Here is a 10,910-nt window from a genome sequence, read left to right as displayed (position 1 = left end):
GGATCGGCCAGGTGGCATCATTGATGGCGTCAAGTGTGGCAACGGTAGTGAGGTTGGCCCAGGATCGGACATTGTTTCGTTCTGCTGTGCATGGGTCGTTATGAGTTGGTTCCGACTCGATGGCACCTGACAACAACAACAATGAGTCAGAATGAAAAACGACAACTGACAATGGATCAGTAATGTCAATTTCACTTCTAGAACATGGCATTTACTTTATTATTTACTGAATTATGTTGTGGTCTAAGGCCACTTAGTGATTTTGATTCGGCACTCTTCACAATGCCGTGAGTGTCTATGGTTTTGTCTCACATGACTCTTAATTAGTTTTCATGCAGTGTCATGATGTTTCCAGCAGTCGTTTTCCTTATTTTGACTAAGACAAGATAATAGAGTCTGTAATCTCGGTTGTTCTAGCATCTCTGTGAGGGAGAGTATGTGCACCCATTTACAACCCATTTACAAAACTGTCTCTAACTTCCTTTAATATTTCATGAACCAGATACAAGAGTAGAAACAACTCTCTGTGTCCTAAAGGAATATGAGCACACAGACACAGACATAGCACTGACATTCCTGAGGGAAATATCAGTTAATTCACAATTAACACATTTTTTTCCCCTACACATAAAAAGAATGATGAGGTGCCATAATGATCCAGTTATGGCTGAAAATTCCATTGTAGGAGCTTCATGAATAAAAATACTTTTTGAGTGGTTGTGCTTTTTGTAGTTATATCATTTTTTCTTTACATGACTAAGTTGAACACAGAGTATAATGGAGAGTAGAAAATGAATTCTTAAACTACTGGGAATTTAAGAATTATTTTAATTTTTGTTTAATTATTTTTATTAAAATTAAATTTTATTTAATTATTATTTTTAATAAAAAATTGATCTCACTTGTGTACCATATCACTGTCATGATATGTCAACTTACTGAAGCAATACCAAGAAAGAATTTCAGACAAGGTGACACATTTAAATATTTAATATATCTTAACTATTGCTAACGAAAAATAAAATACATGCAACCAATTGTAACCCTACCTTATGTAACTGACCTCAATGCAATGTCAATGAAAGTGCTTATTCTGGTAATCATAGACACTTTGAAGTTTAAATTAAATAGTATTCTTTTGACAAAACTAATGTTTGTTATGTACACGCAGACTAAAATAAAGGAGCACATGGCTGCATGACATTTAAAGGGAGTCATGGACTAGCATGGGACTGACTGCTAACCACAAGGTCGGTGGTTCAAAGGCACCAGTTGCTCCTCGGAAACCCTATACAGGTTTGCTTTGAGTACAAACCGACTAGAAGGCAACTAACAACAACAGCAACAGCATTTACTAGCACACACATAAAAGTTGTTACAGGCTAAGTTGTCATCTCTGCCAGGAAATTTGGAAGACAACTGTCTGGCCGACTGATTGGAAGAGATCAATGTTTGTGCCCAGCTACAATCATACATTGACAGAGAACTTCCAGAGGTTCAAGCTGGATTCAGAAGAGGCCGTGGAACGAGAGATATCATTGCTGATGTCCGATGGATCTTGGCTGAAAGCAGAGAATATCAGAAGGATGTTTACCTGTGCTTTATTGACTACGCAAAGGCTTTCGATTGTGTGGATCATGACAAGCTATGGACAACAATGAGAAGTATGAGTATTCCAGAACACTTAATTGTACTTCTAAGAAATCTGTACCTAGACCAAGAAGCAGTTGTTCGAACAGAACATGGGAACACTGAATGTTTTAAAATTGGGAAAGGTGTGAGACAGGGTTGTATTCTTTCACCATACTTATTCAACCTGTATGCTGAGCAAATAATACGAGAAGCTGGGTTCTATGAAGAAAAACGTGGCATCAGGATTGGAGGAAGACTCATTAACAACCTGCGATATGCAGATGATACAACCTTGATCGCTGAAAGTGAAGAGGACTTGAAACATTTACTTATGAAGATTAAAGAGCACAGCCTTCGATATGGATTGCATCTCAATGTCAAGAAAACAAAAATCCTCACCACTGGACCAATAAACAACATTCTTATCAATGGAGAAAGGATTGAAGTTGTCAAGGACTTCATTCTTCTTGGATCAACTATCAACACTCGCGGAAGTAGCAGTCAAGAGATCAGACGACGTATTGCACTGGGCAAATCTGCTGCACAGGAACTTTTTAAAGTATTGAAGAGCAGAGATGTCAGCTTGAGGACTAGGGTGCGCCTGACCCAGGGCATTGTGTTTTCAATAGCCTCATATGGATGCGAAAGCTGGACAGTGAATAAAGAGGATCGTAGAAGAATTGATGCCTTTGAGTTGTGGTGTTGGAGGAGAATACTGAGGGTGCCATGGACTGCCAAAAGAACCAATAGATCTGTTTTGGAAGAAGTGCAGCCAGAGTGCTCCTTGGAGGCCAGGATGGCTAAGCTTCGTCTCTCCTACTTTGGACATGTAGTCCGGAGGAAACAATCGTTGGAGAAGGATGTCATGCTGGGTAGGGTGGAGGGTCAGAGAAAAAGAGGAAGACCTCCAACGAGATGGATCGGCCAGGTGGCATCATTGATGGACTCGGGGGTGGCAGCGGTGGTGAGGTTGGCCCAGGATCGAGCATTGTTTCGTTCTGCTGTGCATGGGGTCGCTATGAGTCGGTTCCGACTCGATGGCACCTGACAACAACAACAAGTTGTCTTAATTAATTAATTATTTAATTAATCCATCACTCATCTGTCAGTTTGTCATATTATTGTGTCTTCCATGTTGCTGTGATGCCAGAAGCTATACAACTGGCATTATAAATACCGGTAGGGGTAATTCATGGTGGACAGGTTTCAGCTGAACTTCCTAAAACAGACTAGGAAGAAGCAAAGGCAACTACTTCTGAATGTTTAGCCTCTGAAAACCTTATGAGTAGCAGTGGAAAACTGTCCTATAGCAACAGAACATTGGATATTGAAACACTCTGATTAGCACCAGGATATGGTCAAATAGAGTGCCCGATGAGCCCCTCAGGTTGGAAGGCACTCAAAGTATGACTGTAGAATAGCTGTTGCTCAAAGTAGAGTTGACCATGATAACACGAATGAAGTAAAGCTTTCAAGACCTTCAGTTTTTGGTGGGGCACAATTCAAAATGAGATGGGATAGCTGTCAATGTCCATGAATAACCAGAACATGGAATCTACAAAAAACGAATATAGGAAAATTGGAAGTCGTCAAAAATGAAATGGAGTACATATTCGTAACATGTAGGTGTTAGTGAGCTGAAATTGATAGGTATTTGTCATTTTGAATCTGACAATCATGTGGTTTATTCTGCCAAGAATGACAAATTGAAGAATAATGGTGTCACATTCATCATTAGAAAGGACCTTTCAAGGTCTGTCTTGAAGTACAATGTGATTGGATAATACCCATGCACCTACAGGAAGATCCGTTATTCTCACTATCATCCATATTTGCGCAGCCACTAAAGCGAATGATGATGAAATTAAAGAATTATACCATGTTTTTCAGTCTGAAATTGAACAAACATGCAATCAAAATGGATTAGTAATTTCTGGTGATTACAGTGCAAAGGTTGAAAATAGAAGAAGGATCAGTGGTTGGAAAATAAGGCCTTGGTGAAAGAAATGATGCTGGAGATCACATGATAGAATTTTGCAAGACCAATGATTTCTTCATTGTAAATACCTTCTTAAACAACATGAATCTCACTAGATGCCATACACAGAAATCAAACGGACTACATTTGTGGAAAGAGATGGTGGAAAAACTCCGTATCATCAGCCAAAACAAGGCCAGGGGCAGACTGTGGAACAGACTATCAATTGTTTATATATGCATACAGAATGAAGCTGAAGAAATTCAGAACAAGTCCACGAGGGCCAAAATAAGACCTTGAAAATATCCCACCTGAATTTAATGTCCCATGCAAGAAATATTTTGCAAAATATAATTTAAAATCTGCTGTAACAGTACATTGAAAGGAAACTACCGGTGCTTCAAGCCAGATTCAGATGAGTCTGTGGAATAAGGAAGGTCATTTTTGACAACAGATGGATCTCGGCTAAAAACAGAGACTAACCGAAAGATATTTATCTGTGCTTTATTGACTGTGAAAAGACTTTCGACTGTCTAGATCATGACAAGTGATAGATAATGATGTGAACAATAGGTATTCCAAAGCACTATGCTCATAAGCAATGTGTACATAGACCAAGAGTTAGTCATTTGAACAGAACAAAAGGACACTGAATCTTGAAAGGTGTGCACCTGGGTTATATTCTTTCATTACAGTTATTCAATTTGTATGCTAAGCAAATAATCTGAGAAGCTGGATCATTTGAAGAACATAGCATCAGGATTGGAGGAAGACTCATTATTAACAACATGAGATGTGCAGATGATACAATCTTCCTTACTGAAATAAATATAAGAGGCCTTAAAATATTTAGTAATGAAGATCAAAGACCACAATCTTTGGTATGGGTTGCACCCATACCAAAAAAAATCTTTGTAAAAAAAAAAAAAAATCTTCATCACTAGACCAATAAAATGAAGTTGTCAAACACTTCATTTTGCTTGGATTCAGTATCAACATGCAAAGAGGTGGCAGTCAAGAAATCAAATGATGTATTGCACTAGGTGAATCTGCTGCAAAAGACCTCTTAGAAGTATTCCTTAGAAGTTAGGATGGGGAGACTTTATCTCTCATACTTTGGTCATAGTATCTGGAGGCACCAATCCCTGGAGAAGGACACCATGCTTGGTAAAGTGGAGGGTCTGTGAAAAAGAGGAAGGCTCCCAATCTTCCTCTTGGCACAATGACAGTAGCAGTGAGCTCAAGTGTAACAACTATTGTGAAGTTGGTACAGGACAGTATAATGTCTCATTCTGCTGTGTAGAGGGTAGCTATGAATCAGAACTGACCTGACGGCACCTAACACACACATTGAATTAATGAAATCATCAGACTTTTCAACTTCCATTTTGTGTCTTAGCTGCTTGGATTTCTGTATTGATAAGTACTGATTCTGGTATTTGTGACCATTTTTAGATTTTAGTTGTTTTTTTTTTTTTAATATCAGTTTTGAGAGAGAATAGATACATGTGTTGATAATTGTCAGCAATAAACTCCATGAAGTCTATATTTTAGAAAAAAACATTGTAACCACGAGTTAGTATATCATAAAAATTATATAAATAATTTCGAAAAAATATGTTTCAATTTTATTTGGTGATTATAAAATTATATAAAAATTATATAATAGGTTGTTATTACACTATTTTGGTAATGCATCTGGAAATTTTTGTGGTTTTTTTGCTAAGTTTAATACAATCTTTTTTACAATTTTAATTACTTAGGCTGGGTCCATATAGTAAATAACCTATGTGTTAAATAGTTGCTTTTTGAAAGATAATTTTTACATGTTGTTGTTAGTTGTCATCCAATTGGTTCTGACTCATAGCAACCCCATGCACAGCAAAACAAAACACTTTCCATGTTGTATCATCCTCACAGTTGTTGTTGTTTGAGCTCATTTGTGTTGCCACTTTGTCCGTCTTTCTCATTGGGTCTTTCTCTTTTATGCTACCTTCCACTTTTTCACTTAGGCAGTTTCTATATTAGGTATTTTTTACGCAAATTATTTCTATTTTATATGCAAAGATTATTCATCATCCTATCACTTAAAAATTATTGAAAATGATAGCGCTCTGGAGTGTGGATAAACTGAAATTCAACGTGTCACATTTTATATTATGTGAATCAATTTTAATATTAAAATTGTTGCTAGAATGGTTATGCTTTGTACAAACTAACTCTCTTAAGTTAGTTACAAATTAGCCTAAGTACAACAAGTAATTTTGCTGCTATTTAATTACAATAATAAAACAAATATTTAACTAAAATTTAAAAGAACTATCAATCTTGATGACAACTCTTTGTCTTGTCAGATTCCTGAATCCCTTTAGGTAAACATCTCACAAGATTGAAGAGCTTTGATATACTATCTTGTCACACTAGAGAGATGCACATCACGAAGTCTTGTTGCTGTTAAGTGCCATCGAATCGGTTCTGACCCACAGTGACTCTGTATAGAGTTTCCAAGGAGTGGCTGGTGAGCTTGAACTGCCAACTTTGCAGTTCCAACCGGCTTTGCAGTCCAGCGCATTAATCCTCAGTTTAGCACTTCAAAATAATCAGTGTCCTTTGTATTCATTTTTAGATTATTTTAATGTAATAGTTATATATAATGATTTGATCATAATTCCAGTCCATTTTGTTGACTAATAATTATAGGAGAAAGTATGGGGGTAGGATGAGAAGGAGAGGTCAAGGGATAGGAAGTTTGGTAGAGATGGGTAGAAGGATTTTGAACAATGTACAGTAAATTAGACAAGTGTAGAAATATAAGAGTCCTGGTGTGGTGCTGCAGGTTAATGCGCTGGACTGCAAGGTCAGTTTGAACCACAAGGTGGGTGGATCATTCATGCTCACTGGTCACTCCTTGGGCACTCTATGCAGGGTCTCTATGAGTCAGCAGCGCCTTGATGACAGCTAACAACACTGTTTTGTATTGTGTACCAGAAAGCTATGTATAACATACTCTTTGTAACATATATTTTAGTACTTTCTATTAGGAAATAAATATGCATCTGTAATAAATTGCACAATAAGCTTCAAAGCTTATTGTCTAAATATGTGCATTGGAATAAAATATTATTTAAAATTCAAACTATCAATATATAAAAGCTCACTCACTGTTTTTGCACATTATCGCTGTCTTTGGACTCTCTCCTGCATCCTTACTACCCAGTTTGTGCATATATAGGACAAGGAAGATTAAGATAGAGAATGTAGCTCACTAGAAACAGAAACTACCAACAATTCAAAGCACATGTTTTACTCCTGGTGACTGAGTAATTCTCCCTTCATAAATAAAGGACAGTTCCCTTATCCATATACATGATGAATATATAAACATAATCGAATTTTACAGAATTTATAGTTATTATTTGACAAGTATTTAATAGAAGAGCATTTAGGAGATATATCAAATATATATGTATATCATTTGTCCAGCTGCATTACATTTTAAGGGAAAACACTCTGATAATATTGTAATTTATATTCCAAGCTTTTATTTTGCCTGCATTCTGTTACACATGGCTTCTAGCCATCCTTATCAAGAGATAAGCATTCTCAGCTCTTGAAAATTATGGTGAATGGATATCAATCAATCTGTTTTCCCTCTTTATATAGACTATAATTCCAGATGGAGCCTGCTGCTTATAAATCTGAATTCCTGCCAAAACAGGGATGTTGAAATTAATTTGGATACTATCTATATTCAGGGAAGTAATTTATATATTCAAATAGTAGTGAGAATCATACACACAAAAATGCATATATATCTGTGTGTATATGTATACACACTCACTTTCTATTTGAATGATAATTTCATTTAAAACTGTATCCAGTGTGCAATTTGGATGGGAAATCAGATGAGGTCATTTTTAGATGAGGTCATGTTGTTGTTGTTAAGGGCCATTGAGGCAGTTCCTACTCATAAAGTAGGCAAAAAGATGCTTACTAATACAGGGCAATGTAAGTTTTCTGGATTCAAATCATCTCACAGTTTTATAGAAATGAAAAACATGTGTTTATTTTGAAAACTGAGACTGGAAATTTAAAAAGAAATATTTTAAAGGTGGTTTAAATATGGTAGTCCTAATCATTTTACGGAGTCCTGGTGTGACACTATAGAATATGCATTGGACAGCAAGGTTGGTTTGCGCCGAAAGCTCAGCAGTTCAAACCCATCAACCGCTCCTTGGAAACCCTATACAGGGTCGTTATGAGTCGGAATCGACTCAATGGCACACAACAACAACAATAACAATCTTTTTATATTGAGTTATTTCTAAACTAGAATACACTGATTTAAAATATTCTGAATGGCGATTCAGGGAGTTGGGCCCCCGGCCACCATCGGCCTGATTCCCGCCCCCGCCATGGCCGGGGACCTCTCTGCGGCCATGTCCTACATCGAAGACGATTTCTACTGCCCTGTCTGTCAAGAGGTGCTCAAAACGCCTGTACGGACCGCGGCCTGTCAGCACGTTTTCTGTAAAAAATGTTTCCTTACTACAATGAGAGAAAGTGGACTACATTGGGGTCCCCTCTGTCGTGGAAATGTAACTAGAAGAGAGAGAGCCTGCCCCGAACGGGCTTTAGATGTTGAAAATATCATAAGGAAGTTTTCTGGTAGTTGCCGATGCTGTGCAAAACGATTAAATGCTATCTCATGAGACATCATTGCAAGTCGTGTAAGAAGTATCAGGATGAATATGGTGTTTCTTCTATCATTCCAAACTTTCAGATCTCTCAAGATTCAGTAGGGAACAGTAATAGGAGTGAGACATCCCCATCTGATAACACAGAAACTTACCAAGAGAATACAAGTTTTTCTGGGCATCCCACTTTTAAGTGTCCATTGTGTCAAGAATCCAATTTTACCAGACAGCATTTATTGGATCACACTGTAACAGTAATCAACTATTTCATATAATTCTGTGACATGTCCTATTTGTGTGTCTCTTCCACGGAGAGATCCTAGCCAGATTACGAGACATTTTGTTAGTCATCTAAATCAAAGACATCAGTTTGATTATGGAGAATTTGTGAATCTTCAGCTAGATGAGGAAACCCAGTATCAAACTGCTGTTGAAGAATCTTTTCAAGTCAACATCTGAAGCTTGTAGACATCTCTACATCTTAGTACCTGCAAGTGCCATCTTTAAGGAGGAAACTACATAAAGTCACCATTCAGTAACTTGATGTTTATATTAATAAAAGTAATTCATTCTATTGTTTAATTTTTTTAAATTGAAAAATAAATGTGGGCCATTTAAACACTTCATCTTGATAAAAATGAAAGTTCAGATGTTAGTTTTTTAAAGCATGAAAAGGATTATTTTTCACAAATGTGATGGTGTAAAGGGAATCCCTGTTGTAACTTTTTTGTTTTATATTGAAATTTTCATTATTATGCTGCTTTTGAAATTTGGAACCGTTTCCTGCATTTATTTCTTTGTACACAGGGAAACACACAGTTGTTGTTGTTAACTGCCGTCAAGTCGGATCTGACCCATAGCGACCCTATACAGGGTTTCTGAGGTAGCACATTCTAAAGATGTGATTGATAATAACCCTACAAATCTGTGACAGTTGTCAAAGTTGCAGAGTGGAAACTTGAAGTGCTAAATGACACAATCCAAAGTAAACTTTTTAATACAGATTCTAGCTGAAGAATTCATCTTTAAGAAAATGGTGTTTATATAATTTTTAGTATTTTTGAAGACCAGTGAGATTTCTTTACTAATTTTATCTCTTTAAAAAGTAAAAGCTCATTATAAATATATTTTCTTTCTAGTATTTGAAGGAAATATCAAAGAAAAATTTATGTATTTGGTGAGCAGTTGGTAGTTTCAATCTTGGTTGTATGGTCAACTATAATTTGTTAACTCAAAATGAAGTAAGCTGGGTAACAGCTCTTTGGCCTTAGAACTTTTCAGTAGCCAGGATTTCTGATTAGCTAAGATAAACTTTTCTTAGAAATTTTCAGTAGGAGATGGTGATACTGTATTCTGAATATATATTTAAATGAAAACTTTATTTCAGTTTAGAAATTCAGCCCTGAAAGTTTGTCTGTACATATTGTACATATGGATAGATAAATTTCCAGATTACATACAATTTCTATTAAGAATGTTTAAAATGAACAATATAGGATTGAAGTGTTTATCTGATATGATTAAATTTTTGTATATCACACACAAAAACCCAGAAAGCACTCAAATGCTAAGTGGTCTAGTTGGCTGCTGTTACACCTTAAAATTTGGCTTTATGTATACACACACACATACACACACACACAGAGTTGTTTATATGGTGCTCATTTGTTATTCTCAAAGATAATGTGTCTTATTATAAAGTAGGAAGACAGATTCTACCAGCCACACTGCTTCACTACTTTTAAGTCAAAACTGGGTTCTTAATATTCACTAATAATAACCATAGAGTATCTTGTACCAGAAGGCCAAAATCCCAGAACAAAGGATAAATAAAGAGTGGATTTGCTGACATTCCATACTAATATACAATGTTTATGCTTTCTTTAAAATAAATAATTAAAAGAATATAAAATCTCAGTAGTTTGATGCTTATATATTAATTTTGGAAAATAATATTCTGAATAGCATATAATCATTAAATACTTTATCATAGGGAAAAGTTACATTTGAAAAAGCATTAACTTTATATGTAAAATTCTTTTGATTTTGCTTACCTGATACATTACTTATTCTAGATCTTGTTATGTGCCATTGAGTCAGTTCCAACTCGTAGTGCATTAAACAGGGGCTGCTAACTGAAAAGCTGGTAGTTTGAACCTACCAGCCACTCCTTGGAAAAGAGATGAGCCTGTTGGCTTTGTAAAGATAGACAGTCTCAGAAACCCTACGTATTAGTTCTTCCCTAGCCTATAGAGTTGCTACCAGTTGGAATTGATTCCCTGGTAATGGATCTTAATCTTTATAGGATAATATCACCAAGTCTTTTCTTTCTGTGGAGCTGTAGGGTGTATTTAGCAGTCAAGCACTTAGCCATTGTGCTACCAGGGTTCTTTCTTGTTCTAGAAGAGTGCCTAGTATGTTGTTGTTGTTAAGTGCTACAGAGTTGGTTCTGATTCATAGAGACCCTGTTGGATTTCTGAGAAGAGACTAATGGGTTTGAACTGCTGACCTTGCTGTTATCCTATAGTGGTATACCAGGACTCCACCTAGTATGTTTGTTTTTGATAAGTGCTGTCGAGTTGGTTCTAACTCATAGAGCAACC

The 10,910-nt window shown here is 36.3% G+C and overlaps 1 protein-coding gene and 1 pseudogene across 4 annotated transcripts in view; both read left to right on the top strand.

The window, feature by feature from the left end:
- The window catches only part of NOL4 (nucleolar protein 4), a 509,886-nt gene that overhangs the window by 59,439 nt on the left and 439,537 nt on the right, over positions 1-10,910 (top strand). The gene's annotated exons all lie outside the window — the stretch shown is intronic.
- Positions 8,015-9,121, top strand: LOC102837652 (annotated as a pseudogene). The gene has a single exon (XR_438683.1). The product of XR_438683.1 is annotated as a ring finger protein 138, E3 ubiquitin protein ligase pseudogene (transcript).

This window comes from Chrysochloris asiatica, unplaced genomic scaffold (genome assembly GCF_000296735.1).
Source record: "Chrysochloris asiatica unplaced genomic scaffold, ChrAsi1.0 scaffold00015, whole genome shotgun sequence".
Taxonomy (NCBI): Eukaryota; Metazoa; Chordata; class Mammalia; order Afrosoricida; family Chrysochloridae; genus Chrysochloris; species Chrysochloris asiatica.
This window is presented reverse-complemented; position numbering and strand designations above follow the sequence as displayed.